At 41.0% G+C, this 19,729-nt stretch overlaps 1 protein-coding gene across 9 annotated transcripts in view; it reads right to left on the bottom strand.

Moving 5' to 3' along the window:
* Positions 1-19,729, bottom strand: part of MID1 (midline 1) — a 395,575-nt gene that overhangs the window by 183,508 nt on the left and 192,338 nt on the right. The window contains exon 2 of one of the 9 annotated variants that reach the window (XM_025202535.1): positions 10,493-10,524. The exons of 6 other annotated variants lie outside the window; for them this stretch is intronic. The gene's annotated coding sequence lies outside the window, so the exon portion shown is untranslated. Of the gene's footprint in view, positions 1-3,972; positions 4,135-6,419; positions 6,578-10,492; positions 10,525-19,729 lie in introns of all 9 variants that reach the window. 2 more of the 9 variants (XM_025202530.1, XM_025202536.1) reach the window with 2 other exon arrangements.

Below are 19,729 nucleotides of genomic sequence, written 5' to 3'. Positions count from 1 at the left end.
CCCCCCCCCAAAAAAGGCTACCCCTCCCACCCACTGAACTTAACTATTATAGAAGGGATACTTTTAACTTTCTTCTCTGATCACTGAAGACATGTGCTCAGTGACTGTGATTTTTTCTTTGTGCTGACTACTTGAAAAATGATGTGTGTATATTTGGGTGTGTATCAGGGGGAGGAGTATTAGAACAAGGGTAATGAAAAGGGTGACAGATTCCTAATATGAAAACAGGATATGAGGAATAGCATTGTGCTGGTTCCTGTTTATAAGGCAGGACATAGGTGGCATATGATTGGTCAGGCCATTGAAGAAAACTTCCTTAAAAATGAGATTGTTCATATTTTAGCTTTGCCTATGGTAAATCTTCAGCATAAATAATGCTGAACAGAATTCATATTGCATCACCACTGGGAAAAAGATTCTGTATTGAAAATGGTAATAAGTGCTGCTTTAAATCACTTTTAAGCAATATAAGGAGATAGCCAAGAACTGTTCAGTCTTAAATTGAACATAAAGCCTGGGATTTGCAATGGAATCACAGGGAGTCAGACTTCTAGCTACACTGTTTGGATATTAATACTACCTTACACAATATTTGGGATTAGAGACCAAATCAAAACCTGAAGTACAAATATACTCAAAGACTGGGGAAGTTTAAGTCTCAACTTTGTGTAGTCTTTACTTATGCTTAATTCAAATACTGTATTAATTTTTATTTGTACAAAGTAAAAGTGAACATGAAGATATGCATTTCTCCAAAACAGATGTGTTGCAGTTTGTATTATTCAGATTACATTAATTGATTATTTGATTCAACGTGTTGGGATTTAGATACCATATTTACTCAAATCTAAGATGACCCTGAATTTAAGATGACCCGCTCCCCCCCATTACATTCTATGCATGGACAGTTTAAAATTTGTTATAATTTTCCATGTATCAAATCTAATTATTGAGGGGTCTTCTTCAATGTATCCCTCCCACTGCTGCAGCGGGCAGGCAGCTTCGAGGCAGGTGATGTGGAGAAATCAAGCAGCTTGCCCCCTGCTTGTACCTGCCCCCCTGGCCTACACCCTCACAGCCTTGGCTTTCTCTTTCCCCCCAGCCTCAGTTCCCCACTTCCCTCCCCATCTGCTCCCTGACTGTTCTCCAGCCTCTGCTCTCTCCTTTTCCCCCATCCCCAGGTTCGCCTCCCCCTCCCCCCATTTCTCCAGACTCTGTTCCCTGCTTCTCCCCCTACTCTCTGGTCACCCCTTTTCCCCACAAGCTCTGCCTCCCTGCTTCCCACTCTGCCCCACTCCCCAGCATCAGCTCCATCCCTGTTGTAGCCTGGGCACTGAGCATCATTCCAGTCTAGCCCTGTAGCAGCTGTGCAGACCACACAACACTGCTATGGGGCTGGGCTGAAGCCATGCTCACTGCCCCAGGCTATAGTATGGATGGAGTCTGCCAGTGTGGAGCAAGAGTAAGGAGGGAAGGGAGAGGTGTAGACAGGGGAGCAGAGGCTGCATTAGATGGGGAGATGGGAGGAAGAGGCTCCAGGGGGAAGATAGCAAAGTGCAGAAACAGTTGGGGGGAGTGGGGGGAGGCAGCAACTGTGGCTATGCCTCTAACTCTGGGCACAGGTTGGAGCCCAAGCTACAACAGCTGCTTGCCCCAACACCACCCTCATACCTGACCTTTGCCACTAGAAGTCCCTCCCTTTGCTCCCAGAAATACTCTTTTTGGGAGGGGGAGTTGCCATCTTCGAACCAGAAAAAAACAAACCATACACTAAAAGTCAAACATCTACTATAACATATTTTAATTTTATTACAAAACATATTTTTGTCATGATTTGTGTTTGTATAGTATATATAGAGGTGATTGCATAATAACTCAAAAATAAAATTTTACTCATGTATATTGTGTGTGGGAGTGTACATGTCTATATATGGTGGGGAGGTGTGTATGGTGGAGTGTGGGTATGTGTGTGGGGGTGTGTGGCTGTGTATGGGGGGGCAATAGGGTATGTTGGGGTGAGTATATGTGGGGGAGGCAGGATGTGGGTGTGTGGCATTTGTGGGGTGTGAGGGAGGGCATGCAGCTCTGGCCAGCACAGCACATCACTCCCCACCACACACATCCAACTCCCATACTTGCGTACCACTAGAAAGTAGCTCCATGTGCTAGAGCTGGCTACCTTCCCTGCCTCCTGCTGCACAGTTCCTCAACTCCACCAGAAGTAGAGGGGAGCCCCAGCCCCTGCGTCCCTGTGGAGTCCCAGGACCTGCGTGTCAGGGAGCAGCAACAGCAGCCGCCTCTAGTGCATGGAGTTTCCCTCCAGTGGCATGCAAGTGCAGAAGTTGCATGTGCATGGTGGAGAGCCCCAGTGATAGAGGTGGCCTAGCTGGGTAGCGGTCCTCACTGTGATGTGTAGCACTGGCTGGAGTCATGTGCCGCCGGGCAACAGCACTTACACTGGACATGAGCACCCTGAGTACCCCTGCCTGCTACTGCTGCCACTGTCTGCAGAAGCTGCATGCTATGGGGAGAGTGTGATGGGGTCCTCCCACCCCACCCACCCTCTCTCACACCTACACCCTGCCCACCCATGTTCTGTGCTGCCACAGCCCCCCTGGGTAGGAGGTGCAATAGGGTATGTTGGCAGGGGTTGTGTATATATGAGTGCCTTGTTTCCACCCTTGTAGGCAGAAGGGCTGGGTGGGGTACTATTAGTTTGTGGATGCCGTGGGCCTGAAAAAGGTGCCTGGTGGTCCAGATATGGCTCATGGGCCATATTTTGCCTGTGCCTGGCTTAATATGTTGTAGTCATGAATTTTTTAAACATCAGCTCCTTTAACAATTGACCATTAGCTTGGACTGTTAAGGCCTGACCCTTTTCAGTATGACATCATTTCAGGTCTAGGAAGGAATAGGCTCATACATGTGTCACAAATGACACATTCTCTTTATTCTTTGACTTCAACTTCAAAATACAATCATGCTGATGTGGAAGCTAATGGGAGTTTTGGCCCTATAAAGGAGCCAAGTTCCTTAATGTGATGTATTGCAGTAATTTATTTTCAGCATATAATCAGGGCAGATGCACCTGAAACTTGAAAATAGGCCCAAATCAATTATTTTTCATGACTCAGCAACTGTATGTACTTGACCAAGACATGCTGTAGTCCTTCCTTTCATATACATTTCCTATAGTTTGAGCTTCTCCTTATGAAAACTAATCTACTTTTAAATGACTAAAACATTTAAAAGCATGTAGCTTTGTCTAATAATAACAGCCAATATCCAATAATAATATAATAATAAATAATATAATAATATCCAATATCAGCTTTTTATTTTAACCACAAATGTGGGACCCGATTTATTCCCATTGTAATGATGAATAAAAATTATATGATGAATTTCTCCCCCTCATGCATATGTATGTACACACACTGTCTCCCCAGGTGGGTGGTGGAGGGAACAAAAATAGCACTACAAGATAATATCCTTATAGTCTCCTTTAAATAGAAAGCTGGTTGAGTGTACCTTTTAATAATTTTTAAAAGTGATAATCAACAGGAGTTGCAACACGCAGTTCATGTAACATTATACAAAATGAATTCAGATTCCTAATACCAAAAGACTGCTGAAGAAAACACCCACAAAGAGACAGGCCTGGTTGATTTATGCTTGGTTTATCTGTTTATTTGTATTTGTCTGACTCGCCACAAATATCCTGGTAATGCATTTTATATTATCTTCCATGTGCATCAATGACCTGTTAATCTAATTTTCTTTCTCAAGTCCAAATAAAGACAGAATTAATAAACCAATATGAATTGTAAAAATATAAGTACTCTCCGTCTTCCTACAGAGTTGAGGTTTTAATTAATATGATCATTATGGCTGGAAACACTTGATAAACATATAACTCTAATTAATCCCATCAATCACATACTATAGCCTTTTTAAGTAGTAGTGACTTACATGGGTTTAAATTAATACATAATTCCAGGTAACAGAGAAGCCATTCTTTTCCATTTATTAACTCTTCAGCTATCATTAACTCCTCAGTTATCTTGCACTCTCCTTTTGATTTATACTCTTTATCCTTTTTTCTTTCATCTACATTTTGTTGGTGTTGTACACCTGCATCAAGGAAGGACAAGCAAAACCTACTAAAATGATTATTTTATTGTTATTGTTAAACAAGTTTCCTAAAGAACAATGTATACCCAGTGAAAAAACAACCCAAAACAAAATGTAATGTCATCTTTTCTTCTAGAACATCTGCTGTTTTCAGCTATGTAAAGGTACTATGATCTCATGAACATTAGAATTGTGCCACATGTAAGAAGAATAGGAAAACAGATTAATCCCAAAGCATTAGGTATTCAGAAAAGTAAAGTTTTAAAAACAATCCAAAATAAAACTTAATATATATTAATGACCTTGAGAAAACTTGGAAAGTCAGTCAGAGCTGGAGGCTGAGTTTTTACAGCTTGACCTGTTTGCCAAAGTCCCTTAACTAATAGCTGCAATGGACTCATATCATTTACAGATTAGGATATTCTTAACAGAAGAGGAAATCCATCATACCCTAAACCCCATGTTACAGAAGCTTCTTCTAGAGATGTTAACAGATAGATGTTAATATGATAAAGAGAAAACTGACCTATTCAACTTATGCAGATGAAAGACAACTGCTGAATGCAGTAGGACAGTGATTCTGAATCACGATTTACAATTGAAACCCAGGGATTTCTAGCAGAATCCATAGTGTCAAATATATTCTGATCTGTTGCTCTTTGCAACAGAAGAACTGCTCTATTCATTTTTCCATAGGATAAAAAAGAGTGAAAGCTAAGATCTGGCATTTTCTGAGGGGTTCCTTGAGTCTAAAAAGCAGGCCTTAAAACTAAAAAGTTTGAGAGCCACTCCAGAATGGGCTTTTTGATAGATAAGTGTCTACTCCTTACCACAATAGTAGTAAGTCTACTATACCTTTAGCATGAATGAAGACAATGAAAGTTAGTGTAAAGATAAAGTTATAGGAATGAAAAGTATTTTTGGATGCCAGTAACAATATTCACTATTCTCAGCAGTGGCTAGCCATGTTAGTCAGAAGTCAGGCAAAACATATAATAGGGTTGCACCTTAAAGAACTAATAGGTTCAGAAAGGCATGAGCTTTCATAGGCAACAACATACAAAGTTGGTAGTGGCCTGTGAAACCTCATGCCTCTCTAAATCAGTTACTCCCTAACGCAGAACAGAGTCAGGTCCCTTACACATAGCTGGTTAATTGCACAATACATTTAGACAGACTACATCTACAGAATAATTATTTCCTAGTAGAAATGGCCATCTAACTACAAAAATGGCTAACCAGCTACAAAGATGTTGCTTGAAAACTGTAGAATATTTTTATAACTGGTTTCTATCAAGCTTAAAATTTGAGTGTATGGCATGTCACACATCAAATGACAGATTTTGCTGTGTTCTCCATTATTGCAAGGTACACTGCTCCCTCTCCTACCTCATTGACCACCTGCCTGCAAAAGCAACCTGAGATGTGAGCACAGCCCTTATCTATTAAGCACACCCCCATCTCCCCCTTCCCCCCTTCTCTGACCCTGGGGAAAGCCAGAGAATGACCTCCCCAGGTGCAGAAAAAGGTGCTATTCCCTCTCCTCATCTGGACAAAAGCCAGGGAATAACTCCTGGAGCATGGGACCAAGCATGAGGAAAACCCATTCCCCACTGAAGAGCATGGACCAAGGGTCCCTGTGAAAGGATCTAAATGTAAGGTAAGGGGGGAATTCCCTTTACCTTCAGCACACAGGGAGACACATGGCAACACCCCTTTCCCAGAACAAAGCATGGACCAGGGGTGTCTTCTGTCCCCCCAAACTTTGTCAAGAAGTTCCTTGGATGAGAAGAGTCCCCATTCCAGAACTAGATTGGACAGGCCAGGGTAAGTTCACAAAGAAGCCACAGGCCATGACAAACCTTCTCTAGTCTAGTTTGGCTTGATGATGTCAATGTCATTTACATTATTTATCATGCCAAAATTGCAGCTGTTGGGATTCATCAACCACTACTTATTCGTCTGTAAAACAATTGCAGATGTATCACCTATGTGTTAGGTCAACATATTTTTTGGAGGTGAGCAAGGTCCCTCCTGGCATCTGTTCTCATTTATTTGAAAACTCTCCTAATAGGATAAGAACTCTAAGCACTCTGCTTCACCTACCCAAAGGGATCAGTATGAATTTCATGATTGTAGAAACTAGGGGGAAAAAAAAGACTGTGCAACAAAGTGTAGTTTTATTTCTTTTGGCATATAGTGCGTCTTACAAAGAGATTGATGCAAGGAGGGCTTAGCCCTTGCCTGTGTTGTGTAGTACATCCCATTACTTGACAGTTCTTCACCTGCATGGATGTGCAGAGGTGCTGGAATGGCAGCAGTGTGCATTAAAGGGCAGAATCAAGATTGTACAATATTTCCACTCCATAGGTGGATTTATTGCTGTCCCTTCTCTGATCATCAATATTGGCCATTGAGCCACTGGTGAGCTGGAAAAGGTGAGCTGGAAAGTATGGAGATGATTAAAATCAGTAAAGAGCAAAGGGCTTGGGAAAATACAGGTATTTATATAGACTCATTTAATTTTTACAAGTTATATGCATTTAAAGGTTTTCTTTTAAAAGTCCAAACATAAAATATGAAAATACTCATGTAGTAAATATGCTGCAGGCTTTGAGTAATACAGCATGGTATATCTCAGAGGGAAGGTAATTTGGGAGCGAAAACCTTTATTAAAAAAAAGGCAAATTTCTGTAATAGTAGTAAGTGGCAATGAAAATGACAGGCAAATCAGATCATTTTTGTTCTTTTTATTTTTTTCTTCCAATTTTGCCATGCTGTAAAGGTCCCTTTCTATAAATCATTCAGGGAGCTGTAAACAGTGTGGACTTGATCTTCAGTACCAACCCAAAATATTGACAAAAGCAGTGGGAGCTGCAAGTACTCAGGTGTTTCAGGAAATGTCCTGGGTTCTTTTTATTAAAATTTCTGTATAAAAGGGAGAGGACAGGGAGCCACATGTATTGCATAACAGCAATTCTATTGGCATTCCAAGCCCAGAGATAACATTTTATGTTTTGGAGATATATGGACCGCTATTTGATTGGTTGCACATTTATGAAAGCATTCTGCACCACAACAAGTAAAAGATGGGTGGCTGGGGCACTCTTCTAAAAATGGGAAGGGTTAGTTTAACAACTTAGGGATCTGAGAGGATAGAACCCCCCTTCCACCTCTAAACATTTAGTGGTTGAATAAAAGCCCAACATTTTGTCCTCCTCTATGACTATAGCTCTGAAAAAAAATCTAAAAAGCAAAATCCCAAATAATGTGAGGATAACCATAACTATATTTTTCATAAACTCATGACTGAAAAAGTTTTACTCATCTCTATTAATGTGTGTCCAGCTGACAGATCTCTAGTAAGGTCATGTGGCAGCACCTGATGAGGCTAGACCCTTGGCTAATATAAACCGTCCTTGCTCTGCCGATGTTAAAGGAGCAACAACAGTTTGCAGCTTCTGAGGATCTGGCCCTACCTGAATAGGCTAAAAGTGATTAGAACAGATGCTGTTGACATGCAGTTTTGAAATAATGACTGGAGTTGGATGGCAGTGGCAAGGCAACTGGTTCTTAGACACTCTCTGATGGTGTGGATTGGCTAGCCCCTGGCAAAGAAGGGGTAAAAGGGAGCTGCTGGGCCAGGTTGGCCCCGCCCCAGCATGCTTGCAGCCAGTGCCAAGCCTGGAGGAGCGTTATAAAAGAGCAGAAGCAGGCTTAGAGAGGAAAGTCAGTGCTGACTGAGCTGGGCTTCAAGTTAGACATCCAGTGAGCCCCGTGGATTTCTTGGGTGTGAATGCTCAAAGAGGTTGCAGCATGGGGACTAGGGAGCTGCCGCAGTGCCCCATTATACCTTCAAACAAAGAGAAATAAGATTATAGAAGAGAGAAGAGCATCTGAATGGCGAAGGCCTCTTGAAAAAGTGTTATTTCTGGATTAATGAAGCATTAAAATAACTGTATTTAGAGCTGGCAGCTGGATTATCCATCTCTGATATTGCACATGAAACATTATGGGTACTTGCAATATTCCACACACAAGACCATAATCCAAAAGTGGCAGCAGCTGACACATCCCAGAAGCTTAAGGAAATGGATATGTTGGGAACCCAGGTGCAAAATGGTGTACTTTGTAGTACAAATGCAGAATTTCATGACAATTTGGGAAAAAACAAAATTACAAATCAGCAGTAATACTGCAGAATGTATGACATTCTCTTTGAGATGAATTAAAAGTCTAAAAATCTAAACCCCCAGTCATATCTTTGAGGTGGAAGTCTGTTAGAAGAACTCTGATCTCTTTCTTGTACTGCTGGGGCATGTCCCCACATGCAAGAGTGCATTTCCAGGGGCACAAAAAGCAGAGGCACACATTTGTGCCACTGCTTTGTGCCACAGGGCATGCCACTACATGTGCACTCTAGCGCATGACAAATTGGCCCAGGTGGGGTAGGGAAGGCTTTGGCCAGCATCTGTGCTGGCCCTAGCAGCCTTACCTGGGGTCCTGAGGACCTCGTGGGGCAGCAGCAGTGCCAGGCTCAGTTTCTGGTGGTGCACACTGCTGCCACATGCACTATACTGCTTTTACAACATGTTTTTTGTTGTTGTTTTTTTCCAGGACATCCCAGTATCAAATTTTGAAAAGTTGCGTGTTAACGGTGAGTGGTTTGTGGCACCAGAAACAGGTCTGAGGTACTGCAAACCTCATGTGCACACTTGCCTGTACACCCTGGATTTTAGCCATTGCTCATGTTCTGAGATTTTTTTCATATTGCTAACTTGTATTTAATAAAACCTTCATTTCTTCCTCACTTTTGAGGAATGGATATATAACATATGCAGTTGAAGGGAAGAAAGAAAAAAAAGGTTTTGTGGCATCCTGTTTAGTTCTATTAAAATGTATGTGTTTTAAGGACTTTAGACTCTGTGTGCTTCAGGTAATCTGAGGTAAATCTATAAGACTAAATCCCTCCATCAGCAGCAGTGTTATATTTACTGTTCAAGCATCTGACTTCGCTAGCAACTCAGTGAGCTGATCTATTGTCTATAATCAGAAACTGGTGTATTTTCTCCCCATTAACATGGATGTGATTTGCAAGAAAGCCTGGGAGATGAAACATCTTAGGAGTCATGTGTGATTTTTAAAAGCAACAGCACAGACATCGCTTAAATGTTTAATGCTAGAAGAAGATTTAGAGCTAGGGGCAATAATTCTTCATTTTTTAGAGGTGAACTAAAAGATGAACTCTTTATTTCCACATTTAGAGGGTCAAATACAAGCTGAAATCTATTGAAAAATGACACAATCAAAATACATGAAAGGAGCATGTTATTGTATCATCGGTGCTAAACTCTGACACACAAAGCATCTACTTAAAGAAGTGCACACCATGCATCTGGGGAAAAAGAGAATTAAAATGTCCACCAAGTGCTTCCTCAGCAGTACCTCACTAGTACTGCTTCTATTATTACTTCAATGATAAACCCTGCCTCATTTCAAAGTTTACCATTTATTGTCCAGCGTTGACATTTTGTTTCACAGTCTTGCTCTCTCCAGGGTGTATTGATAATGGTGTAGTCGCCTTGGGAGGAACTCAGAAATTATGGTGGTGTGACTAGCTGTAAATTACTGAAGGGAGCTTTGTTCTCTCTCACAAGGCCAGGAAACTTTTCACTTCTCTTCTCCTCCCTCTTTTTGAAAATCGGCTACCCAAACATTAGCTATCCACACACAAACCCTCCTCTTCTCCACCCCCTGGGTGCCCCATCCCCACAACTTGGCATATAAACATCCAGAAGTAATTCTCTGGATGGGTGATCTTTGATCACTATCCCAACCGGCAGCACCAAGGGTTAAACTGTGATCCATTTGAGCAATGGCTTTATATATATTAGGCCCCCTAGGGTGCTGAATTGTAAAACTTCTTTCTTCTGCTATATATACTCTGTATCTTGAAAAAAACAATTGCTAATGTTTACGCTACACAGTTTGTCATCTATATTTGGTTACAGAAATGGGATTTAACTGCCATATAACATTTCAAAATCAGTTATGGAAGCTCTCAGAACTTAGCTAGGAGGGACTGGATTCATGTTTTTTAATTAGCATGACTTATTTTCATTACTACTATTATTTTAAGGTTAAAATTTAATTTACTCCATGGAACACTTTATGGAGCTAAAGAATGAGTCATGCTGCTCTACCATTCCTATTCTGGCCACAGAACAAGTCAGATGTAAGTACTGCATGAAGGATCAAGTTCTTCTTAATCTACAGCATCTCATATAATAATATGCTACCTGGCCGGTTTTGATACTTTTCACAAAGCACTGCAAAGTCACTTGTAAAAAACTTTTACCTTAATGCATGTTCTCCTCCCAAAGGATTTCTCTAAAAACAATACAAAAAGCTTTGCTGTATATAATGCAAACATCAGTATAGTTTACAGTCCATAGGAATTAAGGTATAAAAGGAAAGCATTATGTTGGATTCCGTTAGAGCCAAGCATACTGTGAAAACTCTTTGCATGTGATTCCATAAATGTCCTTCAGTCCTGACCTGACAATGCCCCCCTTTTTCCGCTATGGGCTTTTGCTATGTCCAAACCACTAACTGTGCTGAACTGTGCTGTGGTCCTAAACTGAAACCACTGAGCTTGTTTCAATTGCCAACTAAGTCCCATTACAAACCTAGGACTTCAGAGGTGAATGAAAATGTGGAGACCAAATATGCAGCATTGCTTGCTTTGCATCTTGCATGAGCCAACAAGGTTGAGCTTTTATGAAGAGAGAAAGTGAATATTTTATTTTAACATATAATGGTGCCAGGATTTTATGATCCACACAGAGAATATACAGGACCTTTATAACAGCAGGGGAAGCATGTTCCATTTACCACTTATTTTACTATAAAGGAGCTTGATATATAGACGCTACTGTTCAAATAAAGGTCTGCATTACTAAGATGCATAGCTTTGAGTTATGCACATGCTTGTGGTCATGAGGTATGAATTAAAAGGAACTGGCAGTTCCTGGAAACCAGAGTACATTGAATGAGATCTTACAAGATGTTGAAGACCTTTGACTTTTCATTCAAGTCAATGTGAGCATTGTAGTTGACTTCAGCAGGGACAAGACTGGGTCCTTTGTTTGAAAAAAGGGAAGATGAGACTCAGACTAATCATGGTTTTTGTTGGCAGTGGTAGTTCTTCTTTTTTGTTGTAACCATGTTTAGAACCACAAGGTACTGAGAAGGCTTACTCTACATAATGAATGCTTTCTTGTTGGTCAAACCTAAAATGGTGGTAAAAAAAAATACCACAAGAGATTCTTGACCTGAACAAACTACAGGTGAGGCTAAACATTAAGACTTAGGTGTCTACTTAGGAATCTCATCATCTGGCATGATTTTCAGATACCCTTTTAAACTGCATTCACCTGAATGGAGTTGCTCAGGTCTGACATCTTTGTAATGGAGGGCAGAATTTATCAATGACTTGTTGCACTGAATCATTCCTGTGCATAAAATAGAATTCATTTGTTAAGTCTCTGAACAATACCAATTAAAAAGGCGTGAAGCTTGATGTCTCCTTCCACTAAACTGGTGCCTGTTTTGCTGCAGCATTTGTGGCAAATAGAAATTTTTGCCACATTTTTCCCACATTCTCAAGTATCATGGCTAATCTACCACTGTATTATTTCATGGACAAAGTCTGAAAATTAAAATTATACAAATAAGATATGGTAAAGGCAATTTAAAATTAGTACAAAACATAATTGCACAGTAAACGTCTCACATAGATGCAGCCAGTTAGTTCATATATTAGCAGTGATAATTTATGTCACAACCCAAAGGTGTGATTTTGTTTTGTGTGTGCTTTGGCACCACTGAATTATGTTCCCACTAAATTGCAGCTTCTTTGCACGGTGGAGTTTTCTGCTGCAGAGGAAAACCCCGGTGTAAAAGAATTCCCGCCAATTTGTAGCTTTCTTTGCAGTGTGCATTTCTTCTTTGCAGCACAGAAATGCACTTTGCAGAGTTCCTGCCATCTGTATTATAATTCGAGCCCCATTATTGGCTTGCGTGAAATTATTCACACGTGGCAGCTAGCGATTGGCTTGCTAGCCGTATAAAAGGCTTGAGTGGTTTCCGCCCAAGTTGGAGGACTCCATGAACACCAGGAGGAGGAGACTTCATGCTGTGTGAAGATCTCTAAGCGCTGCGGAGCCTATTGGACCCAGTGCATTTCAAGCAGGCAACAGGGGTCTGATCAGCCTCTAGCCTCTCCCCGTCACCGATCGCAATCCTCGACGTATCCCTCTCCCTGCGTGCAAAAGGATCCACGGAGCCTCGACAACTCAGTGGGAGTGATCCAAATATTGTCTGAGTCCTCAAACGAGGATTTAAGCGGAACTGTGCCTGGGAAACTGTCCAGCCTACACCGCGACCATCTTTGGTGTAAGTAAACAATCTTGAATCAACCATTATGCGTCCGTGCCTAATTCCAGCGTGTCGCCTGTTCTCTCCGACCCAGCATGCCCGGGCTGCTGGCCACAGCCCGCACGGTGCAAAACAAGGCCTGGACCGCTCCCGGCCTGCACAATTTATTGTTGCTGACAGAGAGAAATGGGTATAACATTAAGTGAATATTTTATTTATGTTACAGAACAACACCACATTATTACAGAAGCTAACTTTAAAAAACATATTTTGGGGGGTAGATCAGTTTCTTTGCTTGTTAACTTTAATAATTATCCTTTTATCTTCCTCTCTGCCCATCCCAAAAACACTACCATTGGTACCAAATGCGTATGGATGGAGTTGAGGGGATCATGCTGATGTGGCTAATAACAAGGAGCAGCCTTCTTGTTTAAGGGAGCATGGAAGAATTCTAATGAGCTGGTGGGAGACCAGTACATGTATCCTAGATTCTTTGTAGGCTCCCCTGTCTGCCTGGATACTGCTGACAGCTGCCAAGGGCACAGGTCAGTGCTGACTGGTTGGCCCACATCCCTCCTCCCCACAACATCCCCCTTCTCTCTCCCTCCCATGTGAGACAGCAGACCCAGAGTATGTCTCTCATCTTTTCAAGCCTATCAATTTCCCTTCTAGCAGCCCCCAATAGATCCCTACCCCTCTGACCCCAGTGATGGAACCAGTGCCCCAGCAAGTCAGGTGAATCTGGTCAGGGTCAGGTACTGGTGTGTTGGGTATTGGCAGGTTGAAGTGGAGTACTGGTGGGTTGGATGCTGCTATGGTTGGATTCTGGGAATGGCAGGGGCAAACCAGTCTGTGTTGGTGGGGAGGCAGAGGAAGAGGTTGGGGGCTGTGACTGGATACAAGGAAGCAGGGTCTGGCAGGCCTGCCCCCATCCTGTACCAAAACAGCAGTAGACACGACCTCTGCCACTTCCAGAGCCTACCAACTGCACCCCTCTTGCCCTGCCCCCACTCACATGGACCAACTTTTCAGGTAGGGTCTGGGGGTGTAGACCAGAGGGCTCAGTGAACAGCAGGGACAGGCCGGTCCATATTGGGGGAGGGGTCTCGAGGAATGGTGGAGGTGGCGCCAGACTGGTTCAAGGGGGTTGTTGGCAGGTCAGAGGTCTGCTATGTTGAGTCAGTTTCTCCCTCCTACTTTAAGTTGGGAGGATTAACCACTGCAAAGCCAAGGAGCTATGGAGAAGAACTGACTTTTCTCAGCTCTGAAGCTAACAGGGGGAGAGGCTGGCTTTGCAACTCAACCAGAGCAGTGGAGTCCAGCTGAGTCACAGACCATCTTCCTTAAGCAGAGTAGATGGGGAGAAATGTACACTGGGATGCTAGAGGGCAGTGCAGAGGATTTTATTGGAGAGGTAAGTATACAAGTAGTTTCTACTGGAGAAATGAATACAAGAGGCCACTTCCACTTCATCAGAGGTGGTAGACATTTCTTGCAGACCTGCTATTTTTGGCTTGGTATAAACTCTTTGAAAGCTTTTGCACTTTGGGTTTCTGCCAAAGGAATTGTAGAAATTCCACTGGTAGAAATATAATATTTTATGCACACTTAGGTTCCACTTGTCTTATAAAGTGGCTCTAGGAGGAAGTGTGTCTTTTCCTGCCCAGTATGATTCAAATGCTGATTCTACATTTGAGCATAAGATGCAGGAGATGAGTGGCAGTGGCTGAAGCAAGAAGGATATTAGCTGGGAGATAAGAACTTTATATGGTCCACTGGTATTAGACACCAAGTCAGGAGGATACTACTCTTACACATAACACAGGTAGTGTAAGAGTTTCTTTATAGCTGTTATGGTCCAGAAATTATGAGAGAGGCAAGAATTTCTTAGAGTGATATCTTTTAGTGCACCAAATATGTAGTTGGGATGAAGTTAGACAAGCTTTTGAATGTCAGACATTCTTCCTCAGGTCTTCCTTCCTGGAGGTCTCCTGAGGAAGAATAGCTTACATTTGAAAGCTTATCTAACTTTATCCCAACTACATATTTGGTCCACTAAAACATATCACCCTAAGAAATCCTTGCCACATACCCACAGGTATTTCAACTTGGATACACTATTACAGATTGAAAACTACTTTCCAGATTTTATTAATGGTCTTTGCCATAGATAGATTCTCTTTTGGACTGTGGTGGATGTTTTCCTGAATTGTCGTGGGGCTGAAGGCCTTGGAATGGCATGGGCTAGAAAAGCATGGATCTAAGTTGGGTGGATAGAGGTAAGCAAGCTGGCAACAGATCCAGGACAGCTACCATGTTCCTCCTTTCACTGCTTCCAGTATAAATAAGCTGACATTTTCAGAAATAACTAGTGATTGTTGACATGCCCATTTTTTTTTAAATCCAGTTTAAGATAGCTCAGATTTTAAAGAACAGTTATCTAACCTGGTTTTCAAAACGTGTCAAGTCTTTGGTCACTAGTCCCTCTTGAAAATGTAGGCTGTTCACTCCAAACATTATCTTATGTTGTATAAATGCCAATAAAGTTGCAGCTACTTGGTAAAAAAATACCTATTGTTTGAATCTTTCCTCACTGGGCTATGACATCTGCAATACTCAGTAATCCACTACTTCCTTCCTGAATCTAGGGCTTGCTTCTCCCCCACCCCTTTCCATCTCCAAAGTTCTCAGCTGAATAATTGGCGTATGATGTATGTATTTCTGCTAAATGTTACTCTAATGATTTGAAGTCTGACTTTTTTTTCTAGCCAGAGTTGCATGATAGGCTCCATATTTTCCTTCAGTATAATTCTGTTTAAATATTAAAATAACAAAGCCTAAATGGAAAATAAAATTACTATAACAGTGAATATAGATCTGTGCTGTCAACCATTCCTTAGAGCCTTTACACCTTGCATGGCTCATTACACAGCAAACATTTCCAGTTTTCTTGTGGCTGGGCTGAGTGTATGCTGTTCCTACAAACTATTCTTTCAAGGATCATAACATCAATCCCTTTTTTCCAGATTGAAAAACAGCAAGCTGCTACATAGATTGCAGTAAATCCAGCAAATCATTTCAATCAAATAGCAAATGAAGTTAATGGGTAAGAGTAAATATAAAAGTAGTCTGAATATAAAATACCTATTGCTCTTTCTGTAAGTGTTCATCATTCTAATACACTAATGTATTTATTCACAAGGAATTGCATACCTCTGGTTGAATTACAACATTTTAATAGGGAAATGCGTGCTACTACAGCATTAGTTAAGGCACAGTATCTTTTATAGTTCTCTTCAGTCATATCTTTTGAATTAAAGGAGCTGTACTTTAAGTGGATGCCTCGGAGGTTGTGGAATGAAGTCTTTTGGGCCCCAATGGGGCCGAGCAACAAAGCCCTAAGAAAGAAGTTAAAGGGATTAGCACTAACACTTCCAAGCATTAGCACTGCTCTTTCAGCACTCTCAGTCCTTTCTCTGACTAGAGCTGTCCTTCACTATTTTTATGTTACATTAAATATCTTAAGCTATTCCTTTACTGTATTTAGTTTTGCCTTCATCTTTTCCCGTCTTCTGCTTCTCACGACACTTCTGCTGCTTACATCTCAGCATGAATCCATCCCCATGCTCTCTTTAACCTACCAAAATCTGGCCCTGCTAGCTTTTGCCTGGTGTTAGGAGAACTCTTCTCATGCTCTGATGAACAGGAAGCAGTGCTCCAATCTAAGGATTTTTTGTATAACTGAAGCTGGAGATATGGGCACAAATATATTTAGGGAGTGATACAGTGGTGCTCCAGCAAAGGCACAAAGACACAAGAGGACTATTCTGGACTCTCTATGCTTGCCATTAATTAAGGCTACAAATCATAAATATACTACACAAATAAAAACTGTACAATTCATGTGGCTGGCTGAATCAACAAATAGAAATAATAATGATATTAAGTGCATTTAATTTATTAGGCATTTCATTCTCATAATATTTCATGCTTCTCATGTAAACAAGAAAACCCCAGCAGAAGAAATGCAAAGACTACAATCTGTGCACTTAAAATATATAAATAAGTTATAAGTATGCTGAATTAATAAATGTTTAAAAAGGCACAAACTCCTGAGATTTTATAGAGTGAGTAAAGCATTCCACGATCTCAGTACCATGTGAAAAGCAGATGAACAACACATTGTTCCCCACTGCTAACACCACAGCTTGAGCAATTCTTACCCTCTAAAAAAGAAGCTCCTTGAACAATCCAAGCCTGTATCAAGAAGTGAAAAAGGAAATTCAAACATCTTAAATGGCACTTTTGATCCTCACTTGCTCTAGTCTAGATACTGAAGCATACATGGGTCATGTTCACCCTATATAATTCCACTAAAACGTATTACACATGGGCCCTAGAAGTTTGCAGTACCACACTTCACCTAATCTTGATTAGTCACATTCTACACCAGTGGTCACAAACCAGTGGATCTCGATCCACCGGTAGATCTCGGAACCTCTTGGAGTTAGTCTGAGGCTGGGGTTGAGGGCTGAGTGCCCGCGTGCATACATTCACCCGCCCCAGCCCAGCAGGTCAGTCCATGGATGAGGGAAAGGGCAGGAGCTAGATCAAGGCCCCTGTGGTGAGGGACAGTACCGCAGGAGCAGGGGTAAGTTGAGCAGTGCCCCAGCTGGCTAGGATTTACCTGCTGGGGAGGTAATTAAAATCTTTTTCTTTTTTTGCAAAAATCTTGTTGGTCTTATAAAATATATTACCTCTACCATGAGCCCTGATTGCTTTTTCCTCTAGATCAATATGGTTACAACCTGGATACCTGACCTCTTAAAAATAAGTACATTTTTATGAGCACAATTAACAAGAGTTGACAAAATAGGCAGTATTGGAACATTTAATCTCTTGTTCTCAAAAGTGTATGTTTTATTTATACATACAGATCCCTAGGTACTTTTAAATTATAAAGCAATTAAATTTATCTCTGATCAAATCCCATTAATACCAATTTGGTGCAAAGTATGCAAAGTACACATTATTATTATTATGGGAAAATATACATCTGGCAGTTCCATGTGTTAATATTTACTGCTTTAAAAAGAAACTATTTTTTTAAATTAATGAAAAATAATCTGAGAGTTTTATCAAGCTCGCATTAATGTTTTCAGCAGTACTAAATGTCCACTAACTCCATGAAAAATGTGGTTCATACTAGGCAGACCTACATAAGATGCTAACTGTGCAGTAGCTTAATAATACTGTGCAGTAGTGCATCACAGCACAAACAGTGCTAATAACTACTGTCCAGTATTATTAGGCCAGAGTGCAGTAGCATCACTAAAAAGGCATTTGCCAGAGCTACTGCGCATTAATGAACAGGTAGACATGTCCACTGAATCAAAAATCCTTCCAATTTTAACTGTATTAGAGGTAGCACGTGCTGCTAAAACAGTAATAAAATATCTCTGTACTAGAATTATATTCTCAAATTCCAGAAATTATAAATGTGTTATTCATTATTTGCATTACATTTTCTAACTCTTCTTAGGTTAAAATCATATTTTAAAGGTTGATAAGCTGTCATTGTCAAACATTTAATGGCTTACAATTGCTTTCTTCCACAGGATAAAACTGAAGTAAAGTTTCACAGCTTACCACAAGACTCAACTTATATTTCTTTCTATATATTAGCTCTCAGACAGTAAGCACAGATGTTAAAGACCAGCTGTACTAGCTTATATGGTGAAGGGCCTTATCCTGCATCCCATTTTCACATATCCGGTTCCTTATGCCACATGAATAAAGAACTGCAGAATAAGACCGAGAGGTCTGAAACCCAGTTAATAAGTCTATAAGTACCATGTGGTTTTCAACTATGAGGTTAATTGAAATCTTTTTGTATGGCATCATGAAAACAAACTCTGTAATACATTGGTTCAGATCAAAGTTTTGATCATTCCCAATGATCTACTCCTATGGGTTTTAACTGCATTACAAAAGAGAAAACTCTTCACTGATACTTCATCAAATCACTAATAAGATTTTTTTTTAAGTTAGGGTTCCCAAAAGGCCAATTTAAATTTCCTTTGCAAGTGTTTCCTGACATCTTCCGTTGTCTTCCTTTTAAAGATGACAGTTGAACTGCTTTTATGTTGCTTTTGAAGCCAACATTAACAGCATGTAAAATGTACCTGGATAGGTATTATCACAGTGTAATCTTATTAGAGAACATCTAAGTATAAACACTCTGAACAAGTTTGCCTCCCAGGATAGCTTACTAGCATACCTAGTGCTGCACTAAAGCAAGTTACACCACTTCCACTTCAGGGGTTAGTGCACAAGACAGGCATAATGCATATCTGTGGGCATGTCTACACATGAATAAATATACTTTTCTTAAGGCACATTAAATTTAGTACCTCCAATGTGAGGTACTAAATAAATGTGTGTTAGGCTGCGCTAAGCAAAATCTGCATTTCACAAAGCTCAAGCTGCCTCAGCACAAGATAATTTCCTGCCCAAGAGAACTTCCCATCAACCCCAGACTCCTGTGAAATATGAAATATCATAACCAGAAGGAAACATAATTCAACATCCTACTTGACACCAGACAACACTAAGGTAAACACTGTTCTAACTTTTATCTAAGCCTAATTTGCACAAAATGAACTACTTCAACCAGGAGATCTTACTAGACCTTCAGTTCTCCTCTGAAATATGAATTTTCATTTCCATCTAGGAGCAATTTTACAATCTTTGCATTCTCCTATGTCTGAGAAAGGGTGATTGTTAGGCCTGTGCAAAGTGGCTAGTATTCGCTTCAGTTTTGGATTCAGCCAATTTGGGGGACAGTGATTCGAATCACTCTCCCAAATTGATTAGGCCAAATCGGCCGAATCTCTGAATCAAATAGGCCTCATCCCCTGCCCTCTCTCCCATCCCTGCCCAGTCATAGTGTCCTGTCTCTTTAAAAAAAGAAACAAAAAACCCATCACCTACCAGAGGCTGCCAGGCAGGGGAGCAATCCCTGCTGCATCCCACTGCCCCATGCTGCATGGGGGGCTTTGTCACAAGCCCCCATCCCCTATCCACTCTCCCACCAAGCTCCAGCTCCCCCCTTTTTTTTTTTTTTTTTTTTAAAAAAAAATCTTTCCTTATCCCT

Source organism: Alligator sinensis, unplaced genomic scaffold, assembly GCF_000455745.1.
Source record: "Alligator sinensis unplaced genomic scaffold, ASM45574v1 scaffold312_1, whole genome shotgun sequence".
Lineage (NCBI taxonomy): Eukaryota > Metazoa > Chordata > Crocodylia > Alligatoridae > Alligator > Alligator sinensis.
This window is presented reverse-complemented; position numbering and strand designations above follow the sequence as displayed.